The sequence below is a fragment of the Rhinolophus sinicus genome, chromosome 18 (genome assembly GCF_057876585.1).
Source record: "Rhinolophus sinicus isolate RSI-liver-muscle chromosome 18, RSI-T2T, whole genome shotgun sequence".
Taxonomy (NCBI): Eukaryota; Metazoa; Chordata; class Mammalia; order Chiroptera; family Rhinolophidae; genus Rhinolophus; species Rhinolophus sinicus.
In genome coordinates this window covers 47,875,964-47,891,080 of record NC_142518.1, presented here as the reverse complement: position 1 = coordinate 47,891,080, position 15,117 = coordinate 47,875,964, and the positions used below count along the sequence as shown (strand labels likewise).

The 15,117-nt window shown below is 38.6% G+C and overlaps 2 pseudogenes; both read left to right on the top strand.

The window, feature by feature from the left end:
* Nucleotides 1–4,797: 4,797 nt before the first annotated feature.
* LOC141569577 (deubiquitinase OTUD6B pseudogene) lies at nucleotides 4,798–5,301 on the top strand (annotated as a pseudogene).
* Nucleotides 5,302–5,306: 5 nt separating this feature from the next.
* Nucleotides 5,307–13,041, top strand: LOC109437980 (deubiquitinase OTUD6B pseudogene; annotated as a pseudogene).
* The last annotated feature ends 2,076 nt before the right edge of the window (nucleotides 13,042–15,117 follow it).

Below are 15,117 nucleotides of genomic sequence, written 5' to 3'. Positions count from 1 at the left end.
CTCAAACATTTTGGCCTCACGACATCTTTACACTCAAGAATTGAGAAACCCAAGTGCTTTTGTTTATGTAGATTATAGTTATCCAGATTTACCCATCAGAAATAAAAACTGAGAAATTTTTTAAAAATCCAAAATTCTAATTTTCACTGGAGAGCTTACATTTTGTTATTGGCAATGAATACTGCCAGTTGTCTTTGAAGTGAGAGACTCATTTCATTTATTTTTGAAAAATAAAAAATGTCTGCCAAATCCCCAAGTCAGAATACTCGTAGTTTGTCAGTAGTTCTTTTAAGTAAAAGTGGTGTTCCATGAAAAAAGCGGCCAGGGAATTCTCATAATTCAAAAATCTTGAAAGTGCTTTTTTTGGAGACAACTATCATACTTAGTATAGGAAGAAGGGCTTTCTGCCAACTTTCCACTCTGTTGTGTAGATTATTAAAGAGATATATATTCAAGGGTCTAGATCTGATAAAATTAATAATTGTTATTGCTTCCTCAAGGACATTAAATGAAACTGGCTTTTCCCCCCTATGAATGCATTGTGGTGAAGAATATAAATGACTGTTACAAGAGTTTAGTACCTGTGCTTTTAATTCATGCTAAGGCACTAGCAGTTTTACTCATCATTGCTTTTGCAGCATTGTGCAAATATCAACAAAGTGTATGATGAAAATAACATTTTAGTATTATAGAAACAGTTCTGTCCTCACGGACCCCCAGAAAGGTCTCAGGGACTCCTAACGGTCTTTGGATTTCACTTTAAGAACCATTCCAAGGGACTATACCTAAAAGCATAAGTTTCTCATTCATTTCTATTTGCACCCAAAGCTTACTTTGGGTTACTGTGTGCTCTACCTAATGGAATTTTAAGTACTTGTATTGAATAGAAAGTTTTGTTGTTGTTGTTGCTGTTCCTATGAGAAAAAGGGGAACTGAAATCTAACAGCTCTTTTCTACTCCCAAATTCATCTACACTTCAGAGCCATGTAACTCTCTACTGCCACTTGGATGCAGCAAACTCATATTACAATGATGGAAAATATTTAGTAAATATATATCATAGTATTGTGATAATTTAAAATGGAATAAACAGAAAGAAAAACTGTATAAAATCATAAAGGATAACTTTAAATAAATTTTATTTTATAAGATAAAAATTGAAGCCGTATAAGAGTCCTTTAGCCTTAATATCATTTTTCTAAACATTTACTATACTAATAAACTTCTAGCAAATTAATACATATCCCTTACCTAAAACATCATTGATCTCTTTGATGACAAGGATATTTTGTTAGGCAGAAGTTAAAAATAGAACATGACTTCATCAAGAAAGATCTAATGGGTTTTATATGATCAAAATTTCATGCTATTTCCAGAACATACTTTATGCTTTTATCTCCAAAAATTTGTTCCTCACTCCTCAATCCTTCCCTTAAACTATGCCTATAAAAACCCTTTCCTAACCTTTAATCTCCCCAAACCTGCCTAATAGTCATCCTTCAGGTCCATTTCAAAAGCCACCACATCCTTGAAACCTTTCTGATCTCTCTTACCACTGGCATTTGTTTGTATCTTCCTATATAGCTTCGGGGATATTCTCCTTCCTATTATTTTTTATATATTTATTTTAGCCCTGTTACTAATATGTTTTTTGAAGGAGCAGACTAGCCTTTTCCATATTTGTATATTATTCAAGGCTTAGTACAATGCTTTTCTCAATAAGAATAAGTTGAATTAAATCTCTAAACATTTATTGAACTCATATAATGTGTAAGGTACAGGCTAGGTGATATGTATATGATATATAAAACCATTCTTGACTTATGAGTTCTTATATTGGGGGAAATAAAGGATAAAACAGCAAGCTATAATAGTAACTGAAAAGAATAATGATTCAGGTAATAAGGTCAGAGGAAGATTTTGGGAAAGAGCTTACTGAAGTTCTCCCTTAGTTATGGCTGATGATAGGGTCAGTGAGACAGAATCCCATAGCGTTTCATTAATTATTAAAGCTATGAAAAAAATGAATAGTTCCTCCAAAGTGCTGTTATTACAGTGGTCCTCAACCAGGATGGAATTTGACCCCAGTGCTATCGGCAATGTCTGAGGACATACTTGATTGTCACATCTTTTAGGTGGGAAGATTTCTATTGGCATCTAGAGGGTAGAGGTTAGAGATGTTCTAAACATCCTACAAAGCACAGGACAGTTTCCCACAAGAAAGAATTATCATTTAGCTTAAATGTCAATTGTGCAGAGGTTGAGAAACCCTGTGTTATTAGAAACTACAAAGATATTTACTTAGAATCAATTAGAAGTACTGCTAGTAAAGGATACTCAGGTCTCTTTAAAACTGTGAAATTCCATTTTATAAAACTGTCAGAAATTCCTGGTTTAAGAAAGGGAAATAATAGCATGTTATTAGGTAATTAACAGTGTATTAAATGTATTTCATGTTGCCATCTTACTGAGTTTTGTGGCAGATTCGGTTTTTCAACTCTAAGAAGCAATCAGTGTTTAATTTTTACTCAAAATGCATTTCACTGATTCTTAGCACAGACTTTATTTAGATAAAAGTAATACATGTTCACTTACAACTATTTAAGCAACAGTAAAAAATACAAGTAAGATATAAACAAATTACCAATTACCTTGAATCCTACCAGTGCTAACATTTGAGAAAACACAATCTGGAGCACTTTGTTCTCTATGTGTATTCATCAAATGGAAAGCTAAAATAAATAATTTTACTACAAAAAGATCATATGATATTATTTTAAATAAAATATTAATTTCAGTGAATTTAATAGACAAAGAAACTGAACTTAAACTGAAAAAATGCTGAATACCAGATCAATACTTCTTCACAGCAAGATAAATTTTAAAAGATTCCTTTAAAGTAAAAAAAACAACAACAAAAAACCAACTGTACTACATTGACATTAAAACGCTTTTGTATTTTTAACTACCTATTTTCATTTTGTTGAAATTTATTGATTCCAAGCTACGAAAATTAGCATACTGACATTTTATCTCATTCATGATTATTATTAGCTATGTCATCATTTAAAAAAAAATTATATTAGTTTCGGGTGCTATGTCATCGTTTTTAAACCACCAAGGTTTAAAGCATTTATACTTTATAACCAAAAGTTTCTTAATTTCTCTATCTTCTTTTCCTTCTAATTTCCTAACCTGTCCAAATGTGGTCTGTCTGTTATAGCTATGTTTGCTCTGCTTTCTGTGATTTTCACATTCTGTCCACAAATTTTAGGTCTTGCTATATCTTATTATTCTAATAAAAACATTGTAGCAGGGTTTTCTGGCTTACATTTGGTACATAGGAAGTTGGAAAGAGCATCAGTCCCACTCTAACAGCAACAACAAAAACTGGTTGATATACAAAATCATTAATTTCTGTAAACCTATCAGAGAGGCAAGCTCGCAGAGCAACAAACTGGCCTGAAATATAAGGAAAGACAGGTACTTCCAAAAACAGATGGGACATGAGCACTGGTAACTTGGGGAGTAACATGGAAGGATAATATGCTGCTATACAAGCAGGAAAATTTCAGATACACTTTTTTAACAAGTTGCTGAAGGCTGAGTATTAGCTAGCATAGAAACTCTGAGTATAGAAACTCTGAGATCTGTGGACTATGGCATGTTCAAACCTACCTGTAGGTTCTTCTCCACAGATATCTCTGGCTGCTCACAAAACAAACAAACAAACAAATGAATGAATAAATAAATACATAAAATTAAAAAAATAAATTGAGAGCAGGACAGGAGAAAGACTACCTCATGGTATAGGCCTGGGGGAGGAGAGTGGTTTCCATGTGGAAAAAACATGAATCTCTGCCCAGATCACTCTCTTCTCTATAGAAACAAAAGCCTAAGCTGGTAGGGGAAAAACAGCAAACCTTTTCATCTTCAAGGCACAGATGAAGACCCATTGTGGCTATAGAAAAGCAATAGAAAACAAAAATAAAAACAAACAAACAAAACCCCTCTACCACTGGGGAAGGGCAGGGTCACTGAGAAAGCTCTCCTCAGGAGAACCAGGGACACAATGCCCATGAATGACAGAAGCTAAAGCAAAGACAACAGCGAATGTCCTCCCCTGAGCCCCAGCACCAGCATCATGTTTCAAGTAAAAATATGGAGAGACACCTTCTCTGAGGGGTAGGATCACAGGGAAAGGCTAAAGCTACAGGTGTAGTACAAACATTGAAAAAACACTGCAGAAATGTAGGACTTACCGTAAGCACAAGGTAACTAGAGGAATTTGAAGTTGGTGGGGACACTGAGAATAATGACAGCAAGAGCAAAAACCACATCCACTTCATTTCCTGATAAAATCACCTCATTTCCAGATATACATGCTATTTAGTTTGTTCTATCCTACACATGCTGTTCAATTATCAAGCAAAAAATTAAGAGTCACAAAAAAGCAAGAAAAAACAATACAACAGAGAATCATCTCTGCATGCCTCACTTCAGGACTAGCGTGCAGCTTTATTATTGCTCAAGGGGCTCTAACCAACTAGTCAATTACCTGCAAACTTCAGCAAGCCAAGCCACATCCCGGCACATCTTCCTGTTGCCTGTCCCCATGCTGCGCCCCTTTCAGAGGGGAGGCTGTCAAGGGAGGGTGCATGCATGCAGCATTCCATTCTCTTGTCTCCTCCTTCCAATGGACATGGCCTAAATCCAGTACCACCTTGAAGGTGGGACTGGGTCCCAACCTGACCAATGATCCCCCATACCGCCCAAGTGAGGGTTGAGGGATGGGAGATGCCTGCCAGCCAATGGTGTAGGATTGTTCCATCATCAGTGCTGGGCTACCTGCTGGTCATTGAGACAGCCTTGATAGAGGGGCTTGATGAGAAGGAGCAGCTGGTGAGAAGGTCTCGCAAAGAGAAGGAGTTGCAAGCCAAAATTCAAGATATGAAGAATGCTATTTCCAAGAATGACAAAAAGAGGAGGCAGCAACTCACTGATGATGTTGCTGAGTTGGAATCAGAAACGGAACAGAAACATAGAAACTGGAGCAACTGAAGCTGACTACTAAGGGAGAGTAAAGACAAAAAAGGTACATTAGAAAAGAAGTGGAAAGAAAGGATAGCTGAAGCTGAAGTTGAGAACCTACATGGAGCTACACATGTAGCAAGTGAAAAACTTGCTCAAATATTGGCAGCTAGACACTTGGAAATCAAACAGATTCCATCTGATGGCCATTGTATGTATAGAGACACTGAAGACCAACTGAAAGAAGAGGAATGCCCTTTGACCAGATGAGAGGGATGTGGGGGGGGCTGGGTAAAAAAGGTGAAGGGATCAAGAAGTACAAATTAGTAGTTACAAAAAGGTCACAGGAATGTAAAGTACAGCATAGAAAATACAGTCAATAATATAGTAACTACGTATAGCACCAGGTGTGTACCAGACTAACTGTGGAGATCAATTCATAAAATATGTCTAACCACTATGTTGTACAACTAAAACTAATATAAAATAATATTGGATGTCAACTATAATTGAAAAATTTTAAAAAGGAAAAACAAAGAAGTCAAATGGCTGAATATATGCACAGCCATGTGGAAGACTTTCTGCCATTTTTATTTTATTTTATTTTTTTATTAATTTCAGGCGCACAAGTCAAAGTAATACTTAGATGTTTATCATTTATATCCCTCACACTGTGTGAACCCCCCTCCCTCCTTCCACTATCCCTCTGACATCGCACAAAGCCATTACATTTCCACTGTCTCTATTCCTAATGCTGTACTCTGCTTCTTGTAAGTATATACATACACACACACACACACACACACACACACACACACACACATATGTATATACATATAAAATTATAGCTGGCATACATTATTGTTCAGCTTCAGGTGTACAGTGCAGTGATCAGGCATCTACATCATCCCTGAGGTGGTCTCCCAAATGGGACACGTATCCATCGGATACCCTACAAAATCTTTACAACATTATTCATTATGTTCCCCAAATTAATTTTCAAAACCCCGTGGACATCTTGTGGTTACCGACTGTTTTCTAATCCCCTGACCTTCCCCCTTATCCCCACCCCCCCGCCCCTCTAGCAACCCTCAGTTTTTCCTCTATGTCTCCAAAACTGTTTCTGATTAGTTCATTCATTTATTCTTTTCTTTAGATTCCGCATATAAGTGAGATCATATGGTATCTGTCTTTCTCTGTCTAACTTATTTCACTTAACATAATGTTCTCTAGGTCCATCGATGTGGTTGCAAATGGTAAGATTTCTTTCTTCTTTATGGCTGTGCAATACTCCATTGTATAAATGTACCATAGTTTCTTAACCCACTCATTTACTGATGGGCATTTTCGTTGTTTCCATGTCTTGGCTACTGTGTATAATGCTGCAATAAACATAGGAGTGCATAAAGATTTTTGAATTAGAGTTTTGGATTTCTCCAATAGATACCTACGAGTGGAATTGCTGGATCATAAGGTAATTCCACTTTCAGATTTTTAGATACCTCCATACTGTTTTCAATAGTGGCTGCACCAATCTGCAATCCCACCAGCAGTGCACAAGCGTTCCCTTTTCTCCACATCCACCCCAGCACTTGTTGTTTGTTGATTTATTGATGATAGCCATTTTGACTGGGGTGAGGTGGTATCTTATTGTGGTTTTTATTTGCATTTCTCTGGTGGTTAGTGAGGTTGAGCATTTCTTCATAAGTCTGTTTGCCATCTGTATGTCCTTTTTAGAAAAATGTCTTTTCATGTCCTCTGCCCATTTTTTAATTGGGTTGTTTGTTTTTTTGGAGTGGAGTTGAGTGAGTTTTTTATAAATTTGTGATATTAACCCCTTATCAGATATATCATTGGCAAATATCTTTTCCCATTCAGTATACTCCCTTTTTGTTTTATTGATGGTTTTCTTTGCTGTGAAAAATCTTTTTAGTGTGATGTAATCCCACGTTTATTTTTTCTCTTACTTGCCTTGCACGAGGGGATATATCAATAAAAATATTACTCCAGGTAATGTCTGTGAAGTTTCTTCCTATATTTTCTTCTAGGAATTTTATGGTTTCATATTTTACATTTAAGTCTTTAAACCATTTTGAATTTATTTTTGTATATAGTGTAAGGCGGTGGTCCAGCTTCATTTTTTTGCATGTCTCTGTCCAGGTTTCCCAGCACCATTTATTGAATAGACTGTCTTTACCCCACCGTACATTCTTGCTTCCATTGTCGTAGATTAAATGGCCATAGAGGCATGGATTTATTTCTAGACTCTCTATTCTGTTCCATTGATCTATGTGTCTGTTTTTATGCCAGTACCATGCTGTTTTGATCACTGTAGCCTTGTAGTATAATTTGATGTCAGGTATCGTTATACCTCCCACTTTGTTCTTATTTCTCAAGATTGCTGAGGCTATCTGGGGTCTTTTATGGTCCCATATAAATTTTAGGATTATATGTTCTATTTCTGTGAAAAATGTTGTTGGTAGTTTGATAGGAATTGCGTTGAATATGTATATTGCCTTTGGCAGTATGGACATTTTAACTATATTAATTCTTCCTATCCATGAACATGGTATGTGTTTCCATCTATTTGTATCTTCTTTCATTTCTTTCTACAGTGTCTTACAATTTTCTGAGTACAGATCTTTTACTTCTTTGGTTAACTTTATTCCCAGGTATTTTGTAGTCTTTGAAGCAATTGTAAATGGGATTGCTTTTTTAATTTCTACCTCTGATGTTTTATTATTGGTATATACAAATGCAACTGATTTCTGAATATTAATTTTGTATCCTGCTACTTTACTAAATTCAGCTATCAGCTCTAATAGTTTCTTGGTGGAGTTTTTAGGGATCTCTCTATATAGTATCATATCATCTGTATATGATGACAATTTTACTTCCTCCTTACCGATTTGGATGCCTTTTATTTCTTTTTCTTGTCTGATTGTGGCTAGAACTTCCAGCACTATGTTGAATAGAAGTGGAGAAAGTGGGCAACCTTGCCTTGTTCCTGATCTTAAGGGGAATAGTTTTAGCTTTTCCCCATTGAGTATGATGTTAGCTGTGGGTTTATCATATATGGCCTTTATTATGTTGAGATATGATCCCTCTATTCCCACTTTCTTAAGGGTTTTTATCATGAATGGCTGCTGAATTTTATCACATGCTTTTTCTGCGTCTATTGATATGATCATGTGATTTTTATGTTTCATTTTGTTAATGTGGTGTATCACATTAATTGATTTGCGGATGTTGAACCACCCTTGCATACCAGGGATGAATCCCACTTGATCATGGCGTATGATCTTTTAATGTATTGCTGAATTCTGTTCGCTAATATTTTGTTGAGGATTTTTGCGTCTATGTTCATTAGCGATATCGGCCTGTAGTTTTCTTTTTTTGTGGTGTCTTTGTCTGATTTTGAGATCAGGGTCATAGTGGCTTCGTAAAAAGTGTTTGGGAGTCTTCCCTCTTTCTGGATTTTTTGGAAGAGCTTGAGGAGAATAGGTGATAAATCTTTTTTGAACGTTTTGTAAAATTCGTCTGTAAAGTCATCTGGTCCAGAGCTTTTGTTTGTTGGGAGATTGTTGATTGCTGATTCAATTTCCCTGGTAGTAATCAGTCTATTCAGGTTTTCTGTTTCTTCTTGAGTTAGCCTTGGAAGGTTGTACGCCTCTAGAAAATTGTCCATTTCTTCCAGATTGTCAAATTTGTTGGCGTATAGTTGCTCATAGTAATTTCTTAAAATTTTTTGTATTTCTGTGGTTTCTGATGTCACTTCTCCTCTTTCATTTCTGATTTTATTAATTTGGGTGCTCTCTCTCTTTTTTTTAATGAGTCTGGCTAAAGGTTTGTCAATTGTGTTTATCTTCTCTAAGAACCAACTCTTGGATTCATTGATCTTTTGTATTGTTTTTCTGGTGTCTATTTAATTTATTTCCGCTCTGATATTTATTATCTTCTTTCTTGTACTCCCTTTGGGCTTATTTTGCTGTTCTTTTTCCAGATCCCTTAAGTGTGAAGATAAACAGTTGATTAGTGATGTTTCTTGTTTCTTTAGGTAGGCCTGCAATGCTATGAATTTCCCTCTTAGGACTGCTTTTGCAACCTCCCACAGATTTTGGGTCGTCGTGTTTTCATATTCGTTTGCCTCGAGATATCTTTTGATTTCTTCCTTGATCTCCTGCTTGACCCATTCATTACTTAGTAACATGTTATTCAGCCTCAATGAAGTTGTGTGTCTTCCAGTTTGTTTCTTGTAGTTCATTTCTAGTTTCATAGCACTGTGGTCAGAGAAGACAATTGGCATGATTTCAATTTTGTTAAATTTATCAAGACTTGTTTTGTGGGCTTGAGAAGAACGTGTATTTTGCAGCATTGGGGTGAAATGCTCTGAAAATATCTATTTAATCCAAGTAGTCCAATGTATCATTTAAGGCTGTTGTTTCCATACTGATTTTCTGTCTGGAAGACCTATCCCTTGTTGTCAGAGGTGTGTTGAAGTCCCCTACTATGATAGTGTTACTGTTGATCTCTGTCTTTATGTCAGTCAATATCTGTTTTATATATTTAGGTGCTCCTATGTTGGGTGCATAGATGTTTACTAGGGTTATGTCCTGTTGTCGGATTGATCCCTTTATTATTATATAGTGCCCATCTTTGTCTTTTAATATGTTCTTCATTTTAAAGTCTATTTTGTCAGATATAAATATTGCAACTCCAGCTGTTTTCTCATTTCCATTTGCATGTAATATCTTACTCCAGCCTTTCACTTTCAGCCTGTGTGTGTCTTTTGATCTGAGGTGAGTCTCTTGTATACAGCATATACAAGGATCTTGCTTTCTTATCCACTCAGCCACCCTATGTCTCTTGATTGGAACATTTAATCCATTTACATTTAAAGTGATTATTGATAGGTACATAGTTATTGCCATTTTTAAATTTGTAGTTAGATTGTTTTCATCTTTCTTTTATTTACAGAAGTCCTTTTAGTATTTCTTGCAATGCTGGCGTGGTGGTAATAAATTCCTTTAGCTTATTCTTTTCTGGGAAGCTATTTATCTCTCCATCTACTTTAAATGATAGCCTTGCTGGATAAATCAATCTAAGTTGGAGGTCTTTGTTTTCCATCACTTTGAGTATCTCCTGTCACTCCCTCCTGGCCTGCAATGTTTTTGTAGAAAAGTCATTTGACAGTGTTATGGGAATTCCCTTGTATGTAACCCTCTGTCTTTCTCTTGCTGCTTTTAGGATTCTCTCTTTGTCTTTAACCTTTGCCATTTTAACTATAATGTTTCTTGGTTTGGACCTGCTTGGGTTTATCCTGGTTGGAACTCTCTGCACTTCCTGGGCTTGTATGTTGGTTTCCTTCCTCAGGTTAGGGAAGTTTTCGGACATTATTACTTCAAATATGTTCTCAATCCCTTCTTGCTTCCTCTCTTCACCTTCTGGTAGTCCTATGATGCGCAGGTTGTTGCACTTGACGTTATCCCAGAGGTCTCTTAAACCATCTTCATTGTTTTTTATTCTTTTTTCTCTCTGTTGTTTTGTTTGAGTGATCTCTGCTAACTTGTCTTCTAAGTCGCTGATTCTATCCTCTGCTTCATCTAATCTGCGGTTCATTTCTTCAAGTGAGTTCTTTATTTCGGTAATTGTGTTCTTTATTTCTAACTGGTTGTTCGTTATCATTTCTACATCCTTCTTGATGTCGTCTCTAAGCTCCTTAAACAACTTATCATCAGTGTTCTGAACTCTGTCTCTGATAGGTTTGCTACCTCTGTTTCATTTGGTTCCATTTCTGGAGGTTTCTTCTGTTCTTTTATTTGGGACATGTTTCTTTGTTTCCCCACTCTGGCTGACTGTGTTTGCTTCCATGTATTAGGCAGATCCCCTGGAGTTCTTAGTTCTTGCTGGGTTACGTTATGTAGTATGTGTCCTTTATATTTGACTTGCACTACTTCCTTCTTCAACTCTGTGTGTGCTCCGAAGGTAACTCTTGTTTTGTGTATATTGTCCTGTTAAAGAAGATCTTTAATTGCTTTTCTCTTGTGAATAGGTGGGGTTAACTCCTAGGCTTACTAGTTGTGAGACTTGGCTCTGCCCACCGCAGGGTGTTCTGCTGCGTGAGGATTGACCACTTAAATGTGGTTTGGTCTCTACGGCTGTTGTGCCTGTAAAGAATCCCCTCTGGTTGTGTCACTTGTAGGTCAAGCACAGTAGTACTCTGGTCTCGTCTGGAGCTGGCCTCTGGGTATGTTGAATCTTGTGCCTCCTAAGCTGGGCCCTGGTACGACAATTTCAGAACAAAGCAAATCGCCAAGCCCAACAACAACAACAACAAAGAAAAAACAAAATACATTCACATGTAAAAACAACCGATAATCCACACTCAACACAGGCAAAGATATCAAAGATATAAAGACAAAACAAAACAAAAAGCAGCGCCAGTCTTGGCTTAAGCCCACCAAGTAATCTCCAGGTTGTCCTCTGCTGTACCAAAGAGTCCCGTGCATATTGTGCAGGCAGAGCCGGTCACCTGGTTCCCAGTGTGACGTTGGGACTGCAGATTTAGATGCATAGGGCTGAGGGGTCTGCATGGTAGTTTTTACAAAGTCAGTGCAGTTTCTGCCCTTGCCTGCACATAGGCACACTGAGAGTAGCACCACCAGCACTGTGTCCAGTTCTCCTGAGTCTTAGGGCACTTGTTCCGTGTGTGTGTGTGTGTGTGTGTGTGTGTGTGTGCGCGCGTGTGTGTGTGTGGAGGGCGGGAGATTTCTGAGCTGCTGAAAGCTGGGAGCTGCATCTGCCTCTTACTGATGACCCCTGGGAGTGCCTTTGCAGTTGTAATTGCCTCGCCCTAGGCAGACCAGAAAGGGTGGGGGCTAGGGATGGAGGGGTCTTCTCTCTCCAAGCCCAGCCATGTCACACTTTTCTGCAGGCCAGAAAAAGTTGTGGCTGGGGGTGGAGGAGTCTCTTCTCTCCTAGCCCAGCAAAAATCACTCTTCTCAGCCTGTTCCCTGGGTCAGAGCTGCCTGCCAGTCTTCCCAGAGCCTGAGCACTAAGGCTGCTCTGTAATCTGACACTACTTCAGTTCAGGGGCCAGTTTAAGTTTCTGGAAGGGTGGGGGTAGGATTGGAAGAGCAGGGAGTGGGGCCCAGTTATGGAGTTTGTGTCCTTTGTCCGGCCTAGGGCCCAACTTGAGGTATCAGCTGAGGTTATTGCCTCAAATGCTGGATATGCTGCCCCCTCGGTGGGAGAGATCAGCTGTGGGATGCAGGGAAAGAGCCCACCTCCTGGCTTTTGTGTTCTCTGTTCCATCCTGGGATCTCCTGCGTCTCTGTAGCTACAGATGCCAGTCGCATATACACCGCCACAAATGCGGGTCGTGTTTCCAATGCCGCAGATGCCGGCTGCTTTTCCACAGCGGAAGGTGCGGTCCGCATCCCCACAGCCACAGATGCGGACCACGTTTTCACCGCCACAGATGTGGACCCCGTCCCCACAGGTGCAGAGGCGGGCCACGTCTCCACTTCGCTTCCTTCCCTCTTTCCCTGCTTGCCCAATTTGCCCACCTGCAAGTAATCCTTGCACGAGTCTCTTAGGTGTTCTGCGTGATGAGGAGAGAGTCCTTTGATGGGTTGTATGTCCCGTTTGTGATAAGATCTGGAGGAGAACTCAAAAAGTGTGCTCCGCTGCTGCCATTCCTATCGACTTTCTGCCATTTTTAACAAACTCTAATATAGGAGATACACATATTCCAGAAGAGTTTGGAAAATACTGCAATGATATTACAAATACAGCTGCATAGGGAGGTCAGCTTGAGCTAAGAGACCTGTCTCATATATCACAAACACCGAAAGAGATAATATTGGCATATTCTCCTCCTATTATAGTTGAAGAAGTATATCCAAAAATACATTAATACTTGTATGTATGAGACATGCAGATGGCTTAGGAGAACATTACAATTCTGCTATATGGTTGGTGAACAGAGCTACTGAAAATTGCAGCTAGTTTAAAATGTTACACAATTATGTTTTAGTACAGTGTGTAAATATGAATATTCATACCAAGTGCTGTATTGTTCTAAATATTACTGAAAACACAACTACCTTAAATCAGATTTATGATAAAGCTGCTAACTGTTTTTTTAAAAATGTGTCAGAGATAAACTTCAACCAGTGTCCCCTTTGTGGTATTTCTTAAAACATAAGACCATTGTAGAGAACATCATTTGCAGACCAAGATGCAATACTATTTGCTGATATTTTTATTAATATAGGATGCTGAACATTCTGTTGAAATAAATCTTAAATATTTTACTAAAGAAAGAAAAGAAACAAAACAAACAAACAAACAAACAAAAAACAAGATAACAGATAAAGAATGTCTTCAGCAGGTTCGTCAAAAGACTTGACACAGCTGAGGAAAGAATCAGTGAACTTGAGGATGATCATTAGAAATTAGCCAAACTGGAGTGACGTCATCAAACTGGCAGGGTGAGGTGAGTCTCTGGAAAATCTCCACTGGGATTTACAACAAATTGAACAACTATAACTCCACAAAGGACTCTCTGCACAGCATACAGTCAAGAGGAAGAGGCTCACTACTGAACTCACCTAAAGATGGGCAAATTGCACAAGAAGGGGAGGAGGAAAGGGAGAAGTGCGGAGACGGGACACCGTGGGTGCAGGACGCAGACCTAGCTCGATGCTCCAAGCTCGCTGCATCCCGGAACTACCGCAGCTGCAGAAAAGGGAAGAACTAGGACTGTTAGGGCTCTGTTTATGGCACACAGGGCTGAGGGGATAGCATATAACACGGCGGAACCCAACGCTCACAACAGAGAACTTGGAGCAAAGACTGAGGGAAGAAAGTTGAAAATGGGGGTTTAAGCCCTCACTGCTGAGCAGAGAATGGAAGCCTTAGGTACTGAGACTAGCTGCCCCCTCCCTACCCTTCCAGAGATCGTCTCACCACCACCAACCCAGTGCTAGAAGCGGAACAGTAACAGTGTCAGATCAAAAGAACAGAATATTTACAGTTCTCACAACTGTGGTCCACAGACACAGATTCACAGCTCAACCAGTTCCAGCAAAAGGGAGGGAGCTGTGCTGTGGAAGGACAGGCTGTGGTGGTGGTCGCTGCCATTGCTCAGGGCTACCTATCACAACCCACCCCGCCCCTGTCTCGGCCTATCTGGGCGGATCCCTGCAGGAGTAAACAGAACTGCTGAAACACACAGGCTCTGAATCTGCTGAAGGAAGAGCTTTGGAACTTCAAAAGCTCTCCACATCCCCACAAGGACACAATGCCCGATGACCCAGGCGAACTGTTAACAGAGGAGAAACCTGACTTGCAGCAAATCCCCCCATTGTGTGAGAGGCTGGAATAGTGCAGAGAAAACATAGCACTACAGTGTGAGAGAGAAAAAAATTCTGCAGTTGGAGAGAAAATAAAGCATTCTACCAACATGTACTGGAAAACAAAAGACCTCTTCCTGTCAACCTGTTGCAGAATCCACTCCTGTAGATGTCTAGGAAGAAAAATAATAAATCATTAATTGCTATGAATAACCAAGGCAATAAGACAGCTCAGAAAGAAAGTGAAAAGTCGCCAGAAAATGAACCTAAAAATATGGAAATATGTAACTTAAGTGAAAGAGAATTCAACATTGCCATTCTGAAAAAACTCAACGAGATGCAAGAAAACACAGAAAGGCAGTTTAATGAACTCAGAAACACAATCAAAGAACAACATGAACATTTTACCAAAGAGATTTATATTTTGAAAAAGAACCAAACAGAATTTTTGGAGATTAAGAACTCAATAGAAGAAATGAAAAATGAAATAGCAAGCCTAGGTCGTAGGAAAGAATCAGTGACATTGAAGATAGAAACTTGGAAATGACATGGGCGGAAGAAGAAAGAGACTTGAAACTTAAAAGAAATGAAATAATTCTACAAGAACTTTCTGACTCCATCACAAAGAGCATTATAAGATAAATGGGCATACCAGAACGGGAAGAAAGGGAGACGGGAACAGGGAGTATATTCAAACAAATAGTCTATGAGAACTTCCCAAACTTGT